The following is a 23,728-nucleotide window of genomic DNA, read 5'->3' as shown; positions in this document are numbered from 1 at the left end:
TACAATTGCTGGGTAGCTCTATTTTCAACTTTTTGAGGAACCTCCATACCGTTTTCCAGAGTGGCTGCACCAGCTTGCATTCCCAACAGCATAGGAGGATTCCCTTTTCTCTGCATCTTTGCCAACACCTGTCATTTCCTGACTTGTTAATTTTAGCTATTCTAACTGGTTTGAGGTGGTATTTCACTGTGGTTTTGATTTGTATTTCCCTGATGCCAAGTGATGTGGAGCATTTTCTCATGTGTCTGTTGGCATTTGGATGTTTTCTTTGCAGAAATGTTTGTTCATGTCTTCTACCCTTTTCTTGATAGGATTATTTGTTCTGTGGGTATTGAGTGATAAGTTCTTTATAGATTTTGGATACTAGCCCTTTATCTGATGGTTGTCTTTTGGTTTTGTTGACTGTTTCCTTTGCTGTGTAAAAGCTTTGGATCTTGATGAAGTCCCAATAGTTCATTTTTGCCCTTGCTTCCTTTGCCTTTGCAATGTTTCTAGGAAGAACCTGCTGTGGCTGATGTCAAAGAGGTTGCTGCCTGTGTTCTCCTCAAGGATTTTGATAGATTCCTGTCTCACATTGAGGTCTTTCATCCATTTTGAGTCTATTTTTGATTATGGTGTAAGGAAATGGTCCTGTTTTATTTTTCTGCATGTGGCTGTCCAATTTTCCCAACATTTTGTTAAAGAAACTTTTTTCCACTGCATATTTTTTCTTGCTTTGTCGAAGATTAGTTATCCATAGAGTTTAGGGTCCATTTTTAGGCTCTCTACTCTGTTCCATTGATTGATAGGTCCATTTTTGTGCCAGTACCATATTGTCTTGATGATTACAGCTTTGTAATAGAGCTTGAAGTCTGGAATTGTGATGCTGCCAACTTTGGTTTTCTTTTTCAACATTCCTCTGGCTATTTGGGGTCTTTCCTGGTTCAATATAAATTTTAGGATTGTTTTTCCATTTCTTTGAAAAAATTGATGGTATTTTGATAGGGACTGCATTAAATGTGTAGATTGCTCTAGGTAGCATAGACATTTTCACAATATTTGTTCTTCCAATCCATGAGCATAGGACATTTTTCCATTTCTTTGTGTCTTCCTCAATTTCTTTCATGAGTATTCTATATTTTCTGAGGTGGGATTTTAACTTCTGTGTGATGAGAATGGGCATAAAATGACTGTGATAATTGGTCTCACTACCAAATGCCTATTAGAGAAGTTCCATTTCTTCTCATATGTAGAACACTGTATTGTTTTCAAGGTGCTACCACATGTAGACATGATCTCATCTGATCTTAATAACCAACATATGAAGTACCAGCAAGAACAGATATTTAAATCTAAATTTTGCATGTGACAAGTTGACAGAGAGGAGGCTCTGTTAGAGGTAACGTGATTGGTAAGTGCAGATGGGAAGATAACATGCATGGAACCCATGTTCCCTCTCAGTCACTCTGTACAAAATAGCAGTGGTGCCAGCAAGAGATATAGTTTGCCCCAAAAAGACTGCCAGGGAAGTTGATTCTTTGTTGGACCTCTAGAAATTGTAGGTAAGTGTGATGGAGTTGTAAGATGTGGCTCAGGGAAGCTCCTGAAAATCAAGCTTGCTATTAGGAAGCAGATATTCTATTTTGCTCTGGTTTATGCTATGCTCATTTCTCAGACATGTCCTGTGATGGTGCTCTGGAATACTTCTTTCAATAGGGCATGTGCCCATGATAAGATAAAGGGAAAAAAGTAAATGAAAAAAAGTACACGACAGATGAAATTTAACTCCCATTAAATACTGTTTATCAACCTTTTAAAAGAACAAAGAGTACTTCAGATTCAGAAGGGATAAAAGAAAAAGACAATCTTGTTTTCAGTTGTTGTTGCAATTGCTTGCTACTGACTTGGTAATAGAGTACTTATATCATTTGAAGAGTTGTCCTTTTCATAGCACACAGGCTTTGTCATCACACAATGGGATAGAATGTGCCTCCTGGCTCTCCCTCTGAGAAGGATCCCATACCTCCTTCCACAGGGTGGGCTCCCACCAATCTTGTGTCTCCTCTGTGGCTTTCTACCCAGACATAGTGGGTGAACTGGGTAAATATATGCCCATCGGTACCAAAAGACACTGTTTTGTTGTCTGTGTAGGTCACCTGAATTGAATGCATGCTCACTGGTGAATAATAGGACTATCCTTTCAGGTCTTACATATACACATAGAAAAGAAGAAAGTCACAGAATAAGGTTAGTTGTCTTATGGATAGAAGCAGAGCAAGAGACTATCTGATAAGAGGCAGACAGCTTGAAGAAAAACTGAAATCTCCTAGGCTCTGGGGGATTTACAGTTCCCAGTTCCAGTGATGTTTGGCTATACATATTATCTTTGACTTGCTTGAAATATCACTCACTAAAGATTGAAAAAATGTCCATAATATTTTGCAGCTCCCATCAAGAGGTGGATCTGTTTCTGCATTCCTTGAGTCTAGGATGACTTTATGAATTACTTTGACCAACAGAACATGGCAGAAATAGAATTGTGTGAATTTTCAGTCTGGGTCTCAAGAGCTTTGCAGTTTCCTCCATTGCTCTTTTAGGACTCCTATGACCACCATGTGAAGACACCTCATCTAGTTTCCTGGATATTGAGAACTACATGGTCCACCTGATTCCTTTGCAATGGCTGATAGCCTGCCAACCCCCAGAAAGATGAAACATACTAGAAGAATTGTGACTAACGTGCCAGTTGTGTGCCCATGCATGAGTCATCTCAGCAGAGACCAGCTGAGGCCACAAAAACTATCCAGCCAGTTTTCAAAGTTGAGTTAAATAAAGGGTGTTGTTTTATGTCATTTAGTTTTGGGGTCATTTGTACTCAGTAAAATCTAACTGATACATCTCTGTACCCTGCCAGTACACTTCTAACTTATATTTTCCCTAAGCTAACTTGAAGTGTGTGGCTTTGTATCTGTGTATATTTGTACTTGCAATCTAAAGAATCTTCACTAAAAGAGAAATTGTATCAATAGAGAAGGCTATAATTAACAAAGCTATAGAAAGAATGTGGAACTGATTGGCTGAGTCACTCAGAGTGGCATACCCAAATAATTCTTTCATTTGCATTATGAGGTAGTAAAGCAGTTGATTAAGCAAAGAACCCAGCCCAATGCCAGTGGATGCCCAAATGTGTTTATCCTACCCTTTACCTTGTAATCCTTGTCCTGTGGGATGCAATATATTCTGTGGTCTGACAACCAATATGTGGTGTCGCAGTGACTGTTCTTGCTTCTTGCATCTTTTCCTATGTGGGAGCATTTGTGGTTCTGATAGCTTTCTAATTTTACCAGTTAAGCACTGCATTGCAGAATGGAAAAGAACAGCGTCTGAACAAAATTGAGTCTGACCTAGAAGTAAAATGGACAAATCTGGAAATCATTCACTATGAAGACAGGGGCCTATTGATGACATTTTTGGTCTCAGTTGTTAGATATGTCTAACTGGATTATCTCCCTATTGGAAGAAGGTGGATAAGAGCATAGTTCAATGTAAGATAGTTAAATCACGTATGGCGGGGATACTTCTAAATGAAGAGGAATAAAGATAGGTATATTCGTGTGTGTGTCTGCATGTGTGTGTGTGTGCGTGTATGTGTGTATGTGTCAGCTAAAGGAAGAATAGAGAGACAGCTTTTGGGGGAGTGTATCTATAACCCATATCCTCATTTTTTCTGCATACTGTGCCTCTCCTGCTAGGTTTAGATTCTCAGCAATCATGTTTACATTCCATAAACTTACCCTCGGCTATCATTGATTGGGCCAGGGGTAGACACCTCGTTACGGCTGGGCCAGTCAGTCTCTTCTAAAAATTTGGACCTTCAAGTAAGAGACACTTAGTGGTCTTCTCTCTGGATTATTTCAACCTGGACATCTAAACTAAATTGCTGTGGAACACCTTCATTTGGCTACATGCTTGCAGATGCACTGAAAGACAAATCCAGCTTAGAACAGGGAGAAGGGGAAGGGGGTTGGAGGAAAACACATGCATACTGAGTCTCAGGTTCCTGATAACTTCCTAGCAGCTAGTTCTGGCTCTTGGATTCCCACCAAATATCCTTGTGTCTTCTAATAAACTCCCATCATGAGTAAGGTAATTTGAAGGGGGAATCTGTTACTTGTAATCAAGAGAGCATTGACTAAGGAAAATTCACATCAATAAGGGGCAGTTAATCTTAATTAAAATTGTATGAGAGGATATTTGCCAATGCCTGGCTATAAATAGTTTCTATTTTATTTTCTGTTACTTATGACAGTACTCAATCTGGGAGCCAAAAATATTGTGTGCCACTTCAAACTCAGGTGACACTATTTGCATTATCCCATTTATATTATTATTAGAAAAACATTTTTCAATTTCCCAGGGTATATTTAAATAGACATATCTATTGTTTTTTTCTTTTAGTGATTTGAGTTTTGAATATATTCTTCATCAATCTTCAATTTGCTTTTGGAAAATGAGTATAAATATCATCACAAAGACATGTTGTAAGAGGAATATTCACTATCAGTTTAAAATGTTTTCTCTGCTTAACAGCCAATGCTCCCCTAGTCTGTCTTTTTCCCTAGTGGTAATTCTTCCTGGAGTTATAAATCAATATAGTTATATTCACGTAGGAAATGGCCCTGGTTTTAAAAGTTGCGTCTTTTAAGGGAAAAAATACCAATTTGGATTTAATGATGATGTATGGAAGCTTTCAGAAGTCTAGTTTGAAAGCAATATTATTTAAATTTAATTTCCTACTTTGGAGTCTAAGAAAAAAAAATCTTAAGAGGACTTCATGAAAAGAAAAACACAAGTACTCCAAAAGCTCTGTTGGGGAAGTATAAAATTAAGGACTGAGAAGTGATTTTCAGGTGAGCTTGATCAATGTAGACAACTAAAAAGAGTACCCAACACCCACTCGAGTTGGGGAGGAGCAAGAGAGGAGGGAGAGGGAGAGACTCACAAGCAGATTCCACACTGAGTGTGGAACCCCGAGATCATGACCTGAGCCAAAACCAAGAGTCAGATGCTTAACTGACTGAGCCACCCAGGCACCCCTGAACACAATATTTTTCTTTAGAAAATGTTTTATTCACTCTGCATTTAAGTATTAGACCAATTCTTGGTGGAAAAATTCACCAGGCAGCTGTGTATTCATTTGCCATATGCCATGTTCTCTCCAAGCCAGACATGATGAAATCTGATTTACATTTAGGAAAGACCAGCTGCCTCCTCCAACAAACATGTCCACCCAGCACTCAGAAGGTAATGGGAACCTACTAACTGAGAGCCAAATGACTCAAGCATTTTACAAGAGCAATTGGTTTAGTGGGAAGGTATATTTTATTTAAAAAATTTAAAAAAAACTGAAAGAGGTACCAACTATTTCTTTTTCAGTCACTTGTTAAATAGAAATTATAATAAAATGCATTATAACTTTAAAATTAAATCAATAACTTTAACAATAAATTTAATTGAATTTATTATAATAAAACCCATTCAGTTTCAAGTTGTAATAACCTACAGTTCTACCAATAGGGTCTGGTCACTGCTGTAACCTACACCTATTTTGGGGCTTCAGACCTTTCTCAAATGCTTTTCACAGAAATATTCAAATATGTGCACAGAAACCCTCTCAGATCTTAATGCTTAAATCTCTGTCACAAAGGTGATGATGTTAACCACACCATCTTTTGAGAAGGCACAACAAACAGAGACGAGAGAGGATTTAAGTTTGAATATAAGCTTTTGGATAAATCTCTGCATGAGTGAAATTTATTCTTCTGTGTTTCACTTTCCACCTACAAAAAAACCCCAAAAAACAAAAAAACAAAACAAAACAAAACAAAACCCCAAAACACAAAAAACACAAAAACAGCAGCAGCAGCAGGCACACACAGGCACACAACAGGTGCCAGGCACTGTTCTAAGCACTTTTACATGTCAACTTATTTAACCCTTCATGGTCCCTCCTAGGTAAGTATTAGCATTCTTCTCATTGGATGATAAGGTAGGGAAACTGAGGTGGGGAAAGGTCTTGCAACTTTCCCTTAGCTACATAGTGAGCAATGGAACTAGGGTTCAGTTCCAGAATTTGCCTGAACCACAATTCAAAAAGTTATAAAGTATGTAGTTACACCATCTTAACCAAAACTCATCTTCATCAACAGAGAGTGTAAGATCTCTGGATTAGTGAAGATTGTTTTAAAGTCATATAGCATAAATCCATTTAAATTGGTTTGTGCAGGGGCGCCTGGGTGGCTCAGTGGGTTAAGCCGCTGCCTTCGGCTCAGGTCATGATCTCAGGGTCCTGGGATCGAGTCCCGCATCGGGCTCTCTGCTCAGCAGGGAGCCTGCTTCCCTCTCTCTCTCTCTGCCTGCCTCTCTGTCTACTTGTGATCTCTGTCTGTCAAATAAATAAATAAAATCTTAAAAAAAATAAATAAATTGGTTTGTGCAAAAACAGGAATGTATTTGCTCATGAAACTCCAGTGTCCGCAGGAGGTCAGGCACAGGTGGATGCAGAAATCCAAACAGCAGAAATAGAGAATCTCATTCCATTTCTTCTTTTCTCTGTGTAAGGTTTTAACCCTTGGGAGTTTCTCTCATTAAATTGGGTCTCAGCAGTTCCAGGCATAGATCCTCAAATTTCCAAAGCCAGTACAGACAGATTGCCTTGATGGTACTGATAAACGTCCAAACTGAGTTTCACTGACTGACTGGCCTGTTCTGGATCATGGGCCATCCCTGAACAAATCACAGTGGCCTGGATAACAAGATACTGTGATTGGTCTAGGTCACATGTAACTTCTGCAGCAAAGCATTCATTCAATTTGACCTAAACCATATGAACTGAGAATGAAGAGGTGTGATTCCTTAGGGAAAATCAGGCCACTATTACCAGAGGACAGGGATGGATGCTGGTGGGCAAAAATATATGACAGACGGCTACCCCAATTAGACTGTTGCTTTGACCATTTCCAGAAATAAAGTCTCTAAATTTCTACCAAAGGGGAGAGGGCAGGGAGGGGTAAGAAAAGGCCATGGGGTATACATAAATCCTAACCACACTTAAATTACCAAACCTTATTTCCTCTTAATGACTTCAAGAACTCTTTTGCTATAGAAATTTTACTAAAATAACCAGAATCATAAAGAACAAGATTTATGTAAAAACTTTTGTTTGCATTATAATTTATAGTATTAAAAAAAAACCCTGGTGATAACCCAAAAGACCAGTAGTAATGATTGGTAAAATCTATGGAATATGCATCCAGTAGAATCTTATATACTTACTAGAAATGATGTTTTTTAAAGAATATTTAATTATATGTGAAAATATTAAAGATATAATGTTAATTGGAAAAATGTAGAAATCAAAAATACATAGCATGTTTCTAATTTTATTTAAAAAATTTCTATCCATATAAAGGAAAAGCAGTAGGGCAGAAATCAATAGTGGCAATCTCTTGCTGGTGGGAACAGAAGTAGTTTAAATTCTCTTCCCTATACTTTTCTCTATCTCCATATTTTCTACAATGAAAATATGGAGATACTTTTAAGCAAAGGAAAAATAACCTCTTAAAGTGAGTTGAATGAACCTTTATGTATTTTGTACCTGTTAAATTTGTGTCACCGTACAGTGAGAGACAAAATGTAAATAGCACAAGAATCAAACATGAAACACTCTTTTAGTTAATCAAGAGTTGGTTGTATTTGACTACTTCAAAAGGCTGTTTTGTGAGTTCTTTCTTCAATCACTATAAAGGTTGATTATATACTAGAAGAATACACATGTGTGCCCACTTCTACAGCACATGATATAATAGCAGAAAATTCAAGCCAATACCATACCGTCTTGATGATTACAGGCCTGAAATTGTGGTGTCTCCAGCTTTGCGTTTCTTTTTCAAGGTTACTTTGGCTATTTGGGGTCTTTTGTGATTCCATATAAATTTTAGGATTATTTGTTCTAGTTCTGTGAAAAACACTATCTGTATTTTGATAGAGATTGCATTAAATGTGTAGATTGCTTTGGGTAGTATGGACATTTTAACAATATTTGCTCTTCCAACCCATGAGCATGGAATGTTTTTTCCATTTCTTTGTGTCATCTTCAATTTCTTTCTTCTTTTTTTAATTTTTTTTTCTTCTAAGATTTAATTTATTTATTTGACAGACAGAGATCATAAGCAGGCAGAGAGGCAGGCAGAGAGAGAGAGGAGGAAGCAGGCTACCCACCAAGCAGAGAGCCCGATGCTGGGCTCGATCCCAGAACCTGGGATCATGACCCAAGCTGAAGGCAGAGGCTTTAACCCACTGAGCCACCCAGGTGCCCCTTCAATTTCTTTCATCAATGTTTTACAGTTTTCAAAGTACAGGTCTTTCACTTCTTTGGTTAGGTTTATTCCTAGGTATCTTTTTTTCTTTTTTTAAAGATTTTATTTATTTATTTATTTGTTAGAGAGAGAGAACACAAGCAGGGAGAGTGGCAGGCAGAGGGAAAAGCAGGCTCCCTGCTGAGCAAGAAGTCGACTGTGGGACTCCATCCCAGGACTCTGGGATGACCTGAGCCAAAGGTAGACACTTACCCAACTGTGCCACCCAGACATCCCTATTCCTAGATTTCTCATTGTTTTTAATTCTAATTGGGGTTTTAGATGAGATTGATTCCTTAGTTTCTCTTTCTGTTACATCTAAATAAAAAGTTTCTTTGTGCAAAGGAGACAATCAACAAAACTAAAAAGCAACATACAAAATGGGAGAAGATATCTGCAAATGGCATACCTGATAAAGGGTTAGTATCCAAAATATATAAAGAACTTATACAACTCAAAACCCCAAAATAATGCAATTAAAAATAGGCAGAAAACATGAACAATCATGTCTCCAAAGAAGACACCCAGATGGCCAACAGACACATGAAAAGATGCTCAGCATCACTCGTCAAAATACAAATCAAAACTACAATGAGATATCACCTCACACCTGTCAGAATGGTTAAAATCAAGAACACAAGAAACAACAGGTGTTGGCAAAGATGTGAAGAAAAAGGACCCCCTCTTGTACTGTTGGTGAGAATGCAAACTGGTGTAGCCACTGGGGAAAACAGTATGGAGGTTCCTCAAAAAGTCAAATATAGAATTACCCTTGATCTAGCAATTGCACTATTAGATATTTACCCAAAGAATACAAAAGTATAGATTCCAAGGGGTACATGTACCCCAATATTTATAGCAGCATTACCTACAATAGCCAAATTATGGAAACAGCCTTAGTGTCCATCAACTAATGAATGAACAAAAAAGATGTGGCTGGCGCACGTGTACACACACACACAGACAACTCAGCCATAAAAAGGAATGAAATCTTGTCATTTGCAACAACATAGATGGAGCTAGAGTGTATTATGCTAAGCGAAATAAGTTAGTCAAAGAAAAACAAATACCATATGATTTTATTCATATGTGGAATTTAAGAAACAAAACAAAGAAGCAAAGGGAAAAGAGAGAGAGAGAGAGAGAAATCAAGAAACAGAGTCTTAGCTATAGAGAACAAACTGATGGTTACCAGAGGGGAGGTGGGTGAGGGGATGGGTGAAATAGATGATGAGGATTAAGGAGCACACTTGTGATGAGCACCAGGTGTGGTATGGGTGTTAAATCACTATATTGTATAACTGAAACTAATATTACACTCTATGTTAACTAACTAGAATTTAAACAAAAACAAAAACAAAAACCTAACGAAATCTTGATTTTTGTTTTGATTTTTCATTTTACAAATATCTTTTACATAGATTATCTAATTTCAGTCTAAGAACAGTACTGAGGTAGTAATAGCCACTGATAGTGAATTGAGTCCTTATCAAACTGCTTTTAGTATACTATCATTTTGTGGTAGACAGCTTTAAGGTGGCTCTCAATGATCTGTTCCTCCTGGTATGTCCTGCCCTTGTGTAACTCCTTCCCTGTGAGTATGGGTTGGCACTAGTGACTTCCCTCTAATGAATGAAATACTGCAGAAGTGATGGGATGTCACCTCTGAGGCTGTTACAAAAACGCCGTGCCTTCTGTTTTGGAATCTCTCGCTCTCAGCCCTTGCTCTGGAGAAAGCAAGCTGGAACATCTGAGAGAAGCAAGCTCTGTGAATAGCCCTGTAGAGAGGTCCATGTAGCAATGAACTGAAGTCTCCAGGTAACAGCCAGCTAAGATCTGAGGCTTGTCAACAGCTACATGAATGAGTTTGGAAGCGTATCTTCCCCCAGTTGAGTCTCGAGATGTTTGCACTCCTGCTTGACACTTTGATTGCAGCTTTGTGAGAAACCTGAGCCAGTGGAGCCAGCTAAGCCATGCCCAGATTCCCAGTCCACATAAACTGTGGGAAAATCAATCTATTGTTTTAAGCCATTAGGTTTTGGGGTAATCTGTGCAGCAACAGGTAACTAACACACATTTTAAATTCTCACAATACCTCTATGATGTAGTACTGTCATGCCAGCCATGTCTAACAAATGAGGAAATCAGGGTTTAGAGAGGTAAAGTAATTTTCCCAAAAGCAAATAGTTAGCAAGTGGCAGAGCTCCTGGCTCATTGGACAGCAGAGCGTGAGCCCTGTGCTGAATTGCCTCCTAGGAGTAAGACAAGATGTGATTTGACTTAACACAGGGATGATGTGAAGGACAGATTCCAACAGTACACTTGATTTGAGGAACCTTCCTAAAAGGGATCTAGGGAGGTACTGCAGGTGTTACTGTCTTATTGTGGTGACGACAAACCTACAGCTCACACAGCCAGGATTCGGGGATGTTCACCTGGCCCTTCATAGTCTCTGTCTATGCTCTGTGCTTTCTCACCCTTAGATTCATGCTCCTTTTTTTATGAAACAGACAGACCATATGTTGCAAATACACACGTTTTATATTATAACAGTAATGTGTGTTGTGTAATAACAATATTACAGAACCATCAGCTATTAACTAAATGCACATCAGTGTTATGTGTGTCTGTGAAAGGAGCGGTTAGTACACTTGAAGCAATGTGAAAGATTATCCAGAAGTCAGTGGGACCTGACATATCTTTTTAGTATGAAGGCATAAATTGCCATGGATGAGCTGGAGAAAATTGCTCCCGTCTGTATCGCAGGAGCACTGCCTCTGCTACCAAACTGAAAACCTAATCAGGTCTTGTGAGCTTTGAGACTTTGGTTTCCTCTACAGTCATTTTTCAACCCTTCTTATAAGGTGCTCCATTTATATATGCGTGACCAAACCCTAGGGTAAGTACATTTTGGTCTTCCAATGCCTTGGGCATAAATTAAGGCCTCAGATGGCCTTAGAAACAGGCTCTATCATGTCACAGAAAGGGTCAGGAGATGACATTGTTTTACTAGTTTACAATCTTTGAAATAAAATATGCTAAAAAATATGCTAGCCAATGTGAGAGTATCTTGTTCATTTATTTGCAAAATTGCTAATTACTAATTAAATATCACATTTAATACTTGATTTTTTAAAAGCATCTGTGTAAGGAACTGAATTAGGTTCAGAGGGAAAGAATGATCAAATGAAAACATAATGGTAAAGGAAACCCTTCTTCTTTCCCTGAATGTTTACTTAAATTGTGCTGGACAATACTTCTGGAGAGATTCATGGTTTACTAAATGCCAAATTCTCATACAGGTGACAAAGATTTCCTTGAGTAGGACAGAGTTCAACGTTAAAATTTGTACTATAATCAAGTTTTAAGATGTAAGCTACTTAAGTTTTAAAGTATACTATTCTTGTTCACTTACAGTAATACAGGAGAGAGTTAATTACAAGACTCCACTGTGTTGTCAGGAATCATGGAGGAATAAATATTACAGAATTCATAGGGATGAGTTGGAATGCAGAGTCCTTTCCTGCAGGGGCCTCTTTCTCCATCTTCTTCAGATGAGGTGGGCTTTCAATTCTTATTTTTCTTCGACTCTGACAGCTGACAGAATCTTTTTACATATCTTAGGTCTGTTTTCTGTCCAGTGATTTGCAGGCTTAGTACAAATCCCTACAATTATATTGTTGCTAATCAGGCAACCTATTGGCTTTTGTGTATTTTATAGCTAGACATCTTATTGAATTTCCACATACTCTTTAATGGCATTTTCATTTATTCACTTATGTTTTCCAAGTTGATAATCATATCATCTGTAAATAATAAGATAGCTACTGTATGATCAGTATTTATAAATTTATGTCACTTCTTTTCTTTTCTTTCTTTCTATTGCATTGATTAGAATGCTCAGAGGAGTGCTAAATAATGGTGTCTTATCTGTATAGGGTTTTATTAATAAGCATGATGTTGGCTATTGTTTGAGAAAGATGTTCTTTTTTTTTAAGATTTTATTTATTAGACAGAGAGAGAGAGAGATCACAAGTAGGCAGAGAGGCAGGCAGAGAGAGAGGGGGAAGCAGGCTCCCTGCCGAGCAGAGAGCCGGATGCAGGGCTTGATCCCAGGACCCTGAGATCATGACCTGAGCCGAGACAGAGACTTAACCCACTGAGCCACCCGGGTGCCCAGAGAAAGATGTTTTTAATGTAAAAAGCTGTTCCTTTCTATTTCTAGTTAACTAAGAATCCTATTTCTATTCCTAGTTTACTAGTTTACCAGTTTTTAAAAAATTATGATCATATATTGAATTTTGTAAACTTTGGTTCCCTTTGAGATGGTCATCACGTGGTCGATGTGATATTCTTTCTCCTATTTTTTTTAAAGATTTTTATTTATTTGTTTATTTGACAGACAGATCACAAGTAGGCAGAGAGGCAGGCAGAGAGAGAGAGGAGGAAGCAGGCTCCCTGCCGAGCAGAGAGCCCGATGCGGGGCTCGATCCCAGGACCCTGAGATCATGACCTGAGCCGAAGACAGAGGCTTTAATCTACTGAGCCACCCAGGCATCCTCTTGCTCCTATTTTTAAAGGCAGTTTGTCTCCCCCATAAAGAGGAGACTCCGGTAATAAAATACTTGCAACATGACAGCAGCATGTTGTCTTGCTTAAAGATTACATGTCTCTAATCAGGTCTGGATTTCTTTGAGAGTAAGTTCCTTTACATATTTTTCTGTTTCTCTGGCTGTAACAAAAACATTAATTTTGTGTGTCCTGCTGACTCCCATAGATCTTCTGCTATGCAAAGTGTGGTTTGCAGATGACCACCATCACCATCCCCTGGGATTTTGTGAAAAATTTAAATTCTTGGCTTCACCCCACCCTGTTGATTAGTAGCTTTGCAGGTGGGGACCATGAACATGAGGTTTAACATGCTTTCCAGGCGATTCTTCTGCACACTAAGATTTGAGAAGCACCATTATAGGAAGCACGAATCATGACTTTCTAGATGCAGAACTATTGCAAATGGAACTCCAGAGTCACATCCTAGGACCAGTCTCTTGTCCTGCATATAAAGAAGGGATTTGTGAGTGGATTCAGGGTGTGGAGATTCAGTGGTTGGAGAAAGTAGCAGGCAAAGGCATTCTTTTTTTTTTTTAATTTTAAAAATATTAAAAAAAAAACAGTTTATTTATTTATGACAGAGAGAAATAGCAAAAGAGGGAACACAAACACTAGGGAGCTGGTGAGGGAGAAGCAGGCTCCCCGCTGAGCAGGGAGCCCGGTATGGGGCTTGATCTCAAGATCGTTGGGATCATGACCTGAGCCAAAGGCAGACACTTAACCACCTGAGCCACACAGGTGCCCCAGCAAAAACATTACCTGGGGCTTGAGGATATATCTGACCTGAGGCAATGTTTAGTAAATAAAAGAGAAAAAATTCTTGCCAATAGGGTTCAGGGCAATGGAACTTGGTCTGGACCCATCTCTATTTTCTCCAAGGCCAGGACCATATTCTTCACCTCAGTTCAGGTCAGGATTATTTGTACACCACCACACACAGGAATAATAATGATAATTGTAATAATATCTAACATTTCTTCATGGCTTATGTTGCACTTTTCTTTACCCCTCACTATAGGTCTCTAAGGCAGGAATTGTCATGCACATTTTAAAGATGGGACAAATTGGGGTGCCTGGGTGGCTCAGTGGGTTAAAGCCTCTGCCTTCAGCTCAGGTCATGACCCCAGAGTCCTAGTTTCGAGCCCCGCATCGGGCTCTCTGCTCAGCAGGGAGCCTGCTTCCTCCTCTCTCTCTGCCTGCCTCTCTGCCTACTTGTGATCTGTCTGTCAAATAAATAAATAAAATCTTAAAAAAAAAAAAGGGAAACCAAGTCTTTAAAAAAATAAAGATGGGACAACTGAGGCACAGAGCAAAGAAGTTACTTTAGGTGATTAGGACAAAGTGAAGGGAGAGCATAATATTACAATCAACAGAAGCAAACTGGAGAATTAAATAAGAACACTTACAGAATGTCAATACAATGAAGGCCAAAAAAACTAGTGACGTTTTCTTAAAAGGTTATGTTTCTTTTATAATGATGCTTTTGCAGATATAAAAACTATTTCTGAAAGGGAACCAAACTGTGGGAGAAAAAACAAAATAACACCCAGGAATGGAACTGGGATGGATGCAGAAAATAGCGTAATTTTGCCCTCTCTGGGCCATAGAAATTTTGTGGAGTGGCTCTCGGTAGCCGTTCACTAAATACAATTGTGGTAAAGCTGGTAAAGCCCCAGCACTGAAGGCAAAGATGGAGTGAATCATTAGGTCAGAGGCATCATCCCCAGCTCAGGAGCTGCTGTGTCGGATGTGAGAGCAGAAATCTCCCCAGTAGAATCTGCTCTGAGAGGTTCTTCAAGCTGCCAAGTTTCAGCCAGCCTCCTGTCAAAAGTGTACTGCACAAAATCCCTTTGTGGGGTACTATGTTACTTAATTGAACACACAGAGATACGAAGGAGAGGTTTTTCCATGAGCAGTTTTTCTGTTATATGTAAGATGTCATGCAGGCCAATCATAAAAGGAGCAGTTATGGCAAAGTCAAAGTCTGTTTCAAGCGTTAAACACACACGTGTACACATACACAGACCCTTTATGATTATTTAAAAAGCTCCTTCTGAAGACGGTTGGCAGGATACCCTCTCTACCTTCTCATGAGAAGTTCTGCATCAAGGGACCTCATGTGTTTATAGGAATTCTTGCCTTCCACCTACTTTCAGTGGTTAAGGGATATATTTACTTGCTGAAAGACTAAAGGTGAAATGGCAAATTATTCACAACAGTCTGTAAACTCCATAGTGACTTGGAAACCTGGATATATGAAATAAGTACATGCAGATCTCAGAGTTGGGTGGCACCTGGAAGGTTATCTAATTTAATCCCCTGTAGCTGAAGTCCAAATAAGCAAATGTACTGAGATGGACACAGAGACATACTGCCCAGATCCCTCTTTCAAGAAGGGGCTTGTAGCCTGCTGCTGAGATTGGATCAGGACAGCCTTCAGCTGTCTGCCCCTTCTAGGATGTCCTTGGCTGTAGGGAGCTGTCTCTCCTAAGACACTGCTCTTCTTGGGGCAGCTCACAATCAGCGCCTGAGGGAGGAAGGGGTTGGAAAGTCTGACCCTTTTGGTCTAGCTTGGGACAACTTTGATGGATCATTGTAGCTCAGACTCCCCACAGGGTTGGCTGAGGCCATTGTTGGATCAACTCTGCAGCTCAGTTTCTCCCTCAGTCTGCCCCTGTTTCCTTCCACCCATTCAGTGTGGTTCTCAAGGGCATTTCCTAATCAACATCAAGCACGATAAACCTCATCTTAGACTATGTTTCTCTTAGAGCATGGAGAACCCAACCTGGGACATGTCCCCAGGCATGCTGTACTTCCCAGTGCTGCAGAGTGCATCCCCCCTCCCCACAGTCTGTGTTTCAGATAGTGTTAGACAGCTCTTCCACCAAGTGCTGGAATCTCCTTCTCTGCACTGTTGTTAACTAGATCTATCCTCTTGAACCAACCAGAACAAGACTAGGCTGTCTGCATTCTATTTTGTTTATTTCCATTCTCTTGCCCAGAATTCTGTCTTGTACCCTAAAAGGTAAGCCAAAGTTTTAGCTGATTCATTACCATCTCCCTCTTTTTTGGTAATTGTGAGACAAATTGAAGGGAAAAGCAAATGATTCATAGGTCAACAGTTCAGGAAACATGAAGTAGTTCATGTTTCTTTTTAGGTGACTAACCATTACAGTTTGGGGTGTTAGGGGCGCTTTTGCAGGAGAAAGGGGCAATGTTGGGAGCCAGGGGAGAAACAAAGTGCTTCTTTCAAACACAGATCTGTTTCTATCTAATATCCGCATCTTATCATTTTCTTTTTCCACTGTAGCCTTAACTCATCCTGTTCTTTTTTTTTTTTAAAGATTTTTTTTTTAAGATTTTATTTATTTATTTGACAGAGAGAAATCACAAGTAGGCAGAGAGGCAGGCAGAGAGAGAGGAGGAAGCAGGCTCCCTGCTGAGCAGAAAGCCCGATGTGGGGCTCGAACCCAGGACCTGGGATCATGACCTGAGCCGAAGGCAGCAGCTTAACCCACTGAGCCACCCAGGAGCCCCATCTCATCCTGTTCTTGTTTCACTCTGTCCATGTCCACTGCTACTACCTTGGCTTGGGCTCTCACAATAACTGCTTCTTCCACACTTACTCTCTCCCACTCCATAGTGTGGAGCTAGAGGGAGGTCTTGATAACACCGACCTGATTATTTTGGTCAACAGCTTAAAATGCCATAATGAAGCATTATCATAGCAAAAACCTGACAACAACCCGAATGCCCATCCATTTTGAGAACAGATCATTTCCTTGTGGCACATTCATAAACACAGTCCTGTATAACAACAGCAATGAATGAACAGATTACTAGCATAACCATCCACATGAACAAGTCTCATGAATATAACACGAACCATGTCATGAAAGATAACATTCTACACAATTTATATAGATATAAAGCTCAAAGTAATCTGTGATGTTGGAATGCAGGGAGGTACATTTAGGGAGGGTGAAGTCATCACTGGGTGGAGACACAAAAGGAACTTGTGCTGTGGCGATGTTCCACTTCTTATCTTGGTGGTGGTTAGTGACATGGGTATGTTCACTTAGAGAAAAGTAACAACTATGATTTGTATGTCTCCCTGTATGAACATTAGTCTTAATAAATATATTTACAAATCCTGTAATTATTCCCTCAGGCCTATAAGGTAAAGTCCAAATTCATAAGATCCCCTCAGTGATGAGCACATTTCTCAAATCTCTCTAGGTATTCTCCTCGTGTATGTTGACTTCACTTAATCTGAATTTTTTGCCTCTCCCTGAAAGGGACAGCAGGGCAGGTGGTTGAGTGATAAATACAGGTTTTTAATGAATGAATGTGGGGTGATAATTGTGGGGCTGATAACACTTACCCTACAGCGCTTTTGTGAGGATGAAATATAAGAATGTACGTGCATTTCTTGGCACAGTTCCTGAAGCATAGCAGACACTCAGCATTTGTTAGCTCATTCCTCCTTTTCCCTCCCACCTTATTAGGGTAGTGTTGCTGAAGTCACTTTTTGAGTGGTATGGCCCATAAATCTCATTATCCATTTGGTGGAGTTTATTCCCCAAAGACACTCTGACTTGTCTCCAATTCCCAAGAACACAAGTCTTGACACAAATGTGACTTTCTTGGGCAAGCTGTCCCAACAAAACTCATACTTTAATGTTTAAGTCAGATGCCTTGGAAATATCACCACATACCCATTATCTGATAAAGGGATAAAGAACAGCTGCAGCTAAGGAAAGACATTTCATGGGGTCTGGTTTTACTTTATTTGAGCACTGTAGGTAGATGGGGTCATTAGAAGGATCTGAGAGTTTTAGAACTCCAAGCTGCTGCTTCTATTGGTTCCTGTTTTTCAAAATATTACCTTCTTGCTATAAAAATGCTTTCTTTCTCGTGCCAGATTTCATAAAGACCTTCCATCTGGTCTGTCCTGATAACTAGAATCTTGAGATGCTCACTCCTCTTACAACTTGTACTTTAAAATGATCCAGATGTAGAAGAATTAGGTTTTATAGCTTTTTCTAAAGGATTTTGTCTTCCTAATCCTACAACTGCATGTATTGAGAACTGACCAACAGGAGAGAGCTCTAAAAATGAACCTATCACAAGTTTTCTGCTGGCTAGGTTATTTTTTATTTGTCATGTCTTAGGAGAATAAAACCATGACATACAAGAATTGAAATCTCTTAGAATAAGGACCATAGTGAATCAGGTAATCCATAGTGGGCAAGACAAAAAGGAGAGAGAGAGAGAGAGAATACTAAGAATGAAAAACAAGATTAGAGTCAAACTCTATTTCTAAGAATAGAGAAATAGAATTCTCAAGGATTTTACCAATTCGTTGTGATCTAGGAGTATGCCAAATTGACTAAATGATCTTTATAAATTCTGGTCCTTAGTTTCTTAATCCACAAAATGTGGGAAAGGATACTAAATTTTGACAAGTAGATGCGCTATTGATGAAAGTCCTTGCACTCCGAGGAGGATGGACTTTGGTAAATTCACTCAGCTGGGCCCCAAGCTATAGGGACCACACAACGACTCAGGGAGGAGGAAACAAGGGAGTAGTTAGCCCACTCTAAAGAGCTGCCCCCTTTCCCCCTTTCTCTCTCCTATTCACCCATCTGCTCCCCTTTCCTTCTTCCTCGTCTACCCATCTGCTCCCGCCTTGCTCATAGAGCATACTTATCGTTAGTGTTTTCCTGAAATTAATATTCATATAATTTCATATGTAGAAAAATGTGGGAGATGGAGAAAAAAGGACAGTACAGCATAAGATGCCCTGAGATGGCCTTGACAGCATATGGTATGAAAAATAAATCCCCATTTGGTTAAAATTCATGTCTTGAGCATCTTCAAGCTTATTTTCTCATGTAAATAAGCCTATAGAAGTGGAGGAAAGACCTCCCCCTATTAAAATATTAGCTTTAGATCTTTTACTTGTAAAGGGTAGCGTAGAAATAAAATTCTAAGAAGGACCACAGACACATGGAAAAAAAAAATGGGATGTGCATAAAGGCAAGGTCTAGGGAATCAGACGTTTGAGCCATAAGAAGATAACCCAATGGTCAGGGCCTACTGTTTTCTGTAAAGGGATATATTTTTGATTTGAAGCCTTGGACTCTTGGTGGTGGTGGTTGTGGTGGTGTAATACGCTGATGGGAAGGAGCTTCAGCCAGTTTGGGCAAGATGCTGCTGGTGATAATCTCACTTTGCTCTCCGATAATAATCTCATCAAACAGCAGGGAATGGGAATAGATTGCAGTGTCACCTGAGCTAGCTGTGTGTCCTAGATTTTCTTTCTTCCTAAATACTCTCTCTGAGACATCCTGACTTGGTTATTTACCTCAAAAGAAAAGAAATTTATTTACATAATTGATGCTCACCAGGCATCAGTAAGAAGAAATGGAGAGCAAATGTTTTAATAGGTACCGAAATGGCTAACAAAGGTGCCATCAGGGTGAGAATCAAGGGAAGTCGTGGTTTATACATGAACATGTGCCCAAGAGAACTGTGTGTCTGGGAGGATACTCAGAAGTGCCTGGCCTAGGAATATGGCCCCAAATAAAGTCACTATGGGCAGAAGAGGAAATGCAAACTTGAGTTTACTGTCGGTGATGTTGATTCCTGTGGAATTTTAAATTTGCCAGCTAGTAGATATAAATGGTCAATTTGAACACTTTTAAATATAAAAATAGTCTGTGAAGTCTTCATCCCTGGAAATCTTTATGAAAGGAACAATTACCATCTAAAGGAATATTTAGGCATGCATTTGCCAAGACCCCAAGAACCAGAGTTTTGGCTACATTATTTATCGAGCTCCTTTCCAGCTCTGTCATTACAAGTCTCAATTTATATAGAGATCTGTAGCGGTCCCTGGGTTTCAAAAGACCCTATCAGGTGATGATGACATAATAGTTAAGTTTTATCAACAATGATGAGTCAGGATTTGAGTGAGTTTCTCTGTATAGTTCTCTAGTGATGAAATATCTGGGCAGAAGTACTTCTCCCACCTCTAGGCAGCAAAATGGTTCATTGTGGAGGTGCTATGCAATTTCAGAAATAAGCAACACACTTTGCTTTAAACATGGTGCAGAAATTGAACTGAGTCCCACTCGGGAGGCTTGCTTCATTTTCACGGTTCTGTGGTCTAGGAGCTAAAGTTCTGAAGGGAAGAGAAAGGCAGGTAGGCATATTTTTTGGTACTTGTTTAGGGGGCCTCCAAAGCCTCTCCTCACTTATTTGTTGAAGATGGGTCATCTCATTTAATTCAGCAAACTGTCAAGTCAGGGAAACCTCAGATTCATGGGTCATGCTGGGTGTTTAAGGTCAGGCACATTATATCTAAATGTGTAACTGCAGAAAAATGTGACCCAGAGTCATGTCAAGTTCACAATAGGAGCATAAACTGTTGGAGTCTAGGGTAAAAGAAGAATGGTAGGTGAACACCACATATTTGGGGAAAATACCCCGCCCCAACTTATTTGACCATCTATTATTCCCTCCTGGGCTCGGAGAAATTTGGTGCAGGAGGCAGGGAAGGACACTGAGGAAGGTTAGGAAGAAGCATCCTGGGATGCTGACACCCTCTGCCTCATCCTCCGAACTCAAGGACAAGCAGGGTGTCCAAAATTGGACACAGCCCCCCAAAATAAAAAAATACTAAAGTATATATATTTTAACTATGCGAAACCATGTATCATCCTGTGATAGGAGCAGGAACCCCTTCCATTTAGCCTGGATGCCCTTTCGTCTTCGTTAAGCAGGAGGCCAGTCTCTCCCCTTGCAGTACTGGGTGGAAATAGCTAAAGACCAAACTTGCTGTCTTAACTCTCACTTTCCAGGTTTATTTTATAATTTAAGAAAATGAGTCAACCCCACCACCTGGGTATTTTCTTTATCAGGACTAGGCACATCATTATTTTCTGAGGGCTGGAGAAACCACACCGTCCTTTCTAATCAAAGGTTTTTCAATCAGCCTTGGCTTTGAAATCACCTCGTCCTCCAGCGGTCCTCGCCGCACACCCATCTCCGCGTGATTTCCACTCAAGTTTTTTTTTCTCCTGGCACCCCTCCCACATTCATTTCATCTTTAAGCCGCCTCAAATCCTTTTGCAAGGAAGCAGGATAAAATTCTTAAACCACAGTTATACACAATGTCGACACTCAGTTTCACACATTTGAGGGTTGTCTGACCGAGAAATGCGTTCCTCACTAAGAGGGTCCAAGGGCAGGCACAGTGCCTAGGCGACCCCGGTAGTCTGTCTCCCCCCGTGCCCCCCACCCACGCTGCCTTTGGCCTCAGAGGGGCCAAAAATCCCTAAAGCAGCGCTTGAGCCCCTCACTCGAGGAGGGGGTGAGCAGGGAAGCCGAGGTCGTCCCCGGCAGCGTGCGCCCCTCACCTTGTGGACCGTGCGTGCAGCCGCGTCGCACTGGGTGACCTGGGGCGTCCCGCTGGTTCCCGAAGTCTCACTCCGAAAACGCTCGGTGCTCTCCTGAGCTTTACCAAAGCACAGCTTCTCTCAACATCCGGCTCTGGGGCACGCTGGGCTCAGGGGGCGAGGGCGCCTCAAGCGTCCTTTGCCCGCGCCGGTGCCCCCAGGCTGCCGCGAGAAGGAGCCAGGAGCGAGGCGCGCTGGGCAGCCCGGTGGCGCTGCGCTTGGAGAAGTCTGGGCGCCCGGACTGGAAGAGGAGGCGAGAGCGAGAGCGGGGAGGGGGAGGAGGAGGAGGAGGAGGAGGAGCAGGAGCAGGAACAAGAACAAGAACAAGAACAGGAGCAGGGGGCAGTCTACTGAATCACCTGGCAGGTTGCAGGCACCCAGGACGCCACTGAACGGCGAAGGGGGTGGGAGGGACGAAAAGGTGAGCCGGGGTGCAATGCGGGCGGTGGCTGCCGAGGAGAACTCGAGGGTCGGAGCTCCGAGGTGTTTCAGGTCTTGCTTAGGCTATAAAAGAAAAATTCTGGAGCGGATGGTGTCCTCATGGCTCCCGGTTGCAAACACTAGAGGGCAGCGCTGTCCATGCTATAAGCCTGGCCTATGGGTTTGGTGGTGTGGACGCGGGTCCCGCATCCAGAGCCCTTTGTTGGGGACGGCCCAGGAGAAGGGTCCAGGTGGTCCAAGGAAAGGCAGATCTTATACTTCTCTTCTGTGGCCAGCCTTGGTTGGGGAGAGAGGAAATACAGTCGTTGGCAGGTTTGAACTTCGCCGCTTTGTGGCTCCTCCAGGCAAATCCCATGGAAGTGAATTACTCATCTTTCCTTGAGGGAAGAATTATAGTCAACATTCACAGGGTGCTTTAAGGGGTTGGATGAGAAGAAGAGGGTGGGGAAGAAGTAGGGGAAGGTTGGGGTGGGGAAAAATGGAAGGCGGCAGAGAGGTAGAGAAAACAAGAGGAGAGAAGGGGAAGTGATGGAGGTGGTATTTCAGGTTGGCAAGTTCTCTGTGCTCTTCCCAGTGTTCCAGGGGTAACCACGGGCTGCAAGGTGAGAGTAGTTGACTGGAGAGGGACTTTATGGAATCCTGACACTGCTGAAGGAAGCTTCCTGAGCATCAGTGGGTTGTTTCCCAGAAGGAACTTGGGTGGCTCTGAAATCTTGAAGCTTTTTATGGATTGATTCCCTGATATTTTGGGAGAAAAAAAAATCAGATTATTTGAACTACAACCCTGGCAGATGGGAGAGGAGAAATGAGGAGTTATAAAATAGAATAACAAATCTTATGCAGACTATATGATCTGTAGACAGCCTGATAAAAACTGAAAGGACTTTCGAACCTCTATAGACAACCCACATATTTTCCGGAATACCTGCCTCACACTTTCCTTTCTAGTGTGTGGTTTAATGGCTGAATTGAGAAGGCTTTATTTGATTTAATTTTTTGGTAGCTTGGCTTCTCTAAAACAAATGAAATCCTTCTAAAATTCAGAATGTAAGAGTGCACGCCCTTCTTCCTGACTTCTGAAGGGCCTTTCAGGATCAGCAGGGGCTGGGTGGTGGTGTGAAGGGGAACGCCACTGAAAAGAGAAAGGAAGGTTGGTAAACTCTGGTTGTGAACTGTGATTTGCTTTTTTGTTAATCCTAAGAGAAAAGGCTTTAGTGTACTAAAGCCAAACAGGAGAATGGGATGGAAGGGTGTTTTCCTACCAAAGAAAGGTAGTACTTCTAAGACATCAGTTTCAACTCTGTTTAATGATAGAGCTGTTACGTAAAAACAAACAGAACAAGAATCCTCACTCATTTTAGAAAGGAACCTCATAGGATTATAATTCTATTTTGGCAACTCTGGAATCCTTCCAAAAGATGAATAAAATTTGAGTTCATTTTGGTCTTTTTTTTTTTTTTTAAGGAAATTAGTTTACTTATTCTTTTATCATTACAGGTTAGCAATTATGGAAACATAACATTAAACATTTGGAAACTCTCCTGAATATACCTCAGCATACCCTGGCTTTGGCAGATTTTAGTTTCATAAAGTTCATGGTTATCCTCAAGCTATTAATTCATTTCTAGGATATACTTTACCAGTTTTAATGAAACTCAACTTCTGCTTAATAGAAGCTGATAATTCAATTTGTGGATTGCCCACTTAAATTTCCATGGGGCTCTTTGGGTACTTTAAGATTGTAGGTACATGTAAATTACATGCTGATTTCATAATGGATAATCATTGTCAATTAAAAATATAATCTGGGGCGCC

General features: G+C 40.6%; 1 protein-coding gene across 1 annotated transcript in view; it reads right to left on the bottom strand.

The window, feature by feature from the left end:
* The window catches only part of HTR1E (5-hydroxytryptamine receptor 1E), a 96,647-nt gene extending 74,739 nt beyond the window's left edge, over window positions 1-21,908 (bottom strand). The window contains exon 1 of the mRNA XM_047733801.1: window positions 21,434-21,908. The gene's annotated coding sequence lies outside the window, so the exon portion shown is untranslated. The remainder of the gene's footprint in view (window positions 1-21,433) is intronic.
* Between the last annotated feature and the right edge of the window lie 1,820 nt (window positions 21,909-23,728).

This window comes from Lutra lutra, chromosome 6, assembly GCF_902655055.1.
Source record: "Lutra lutra chromosome 6, mLutLut1.2, whole genome shotgun sequence".
In the NCBI taxonomy this organism is placed as follows: Eukaryota; Metazoa; Chordata; class Mammalia; order Carnivora; family Mustelidae; genus Lutra; species Lutra lutra.
This window is presented reverse-complemented; position numbering and strand designations above follow the sequence as displayed.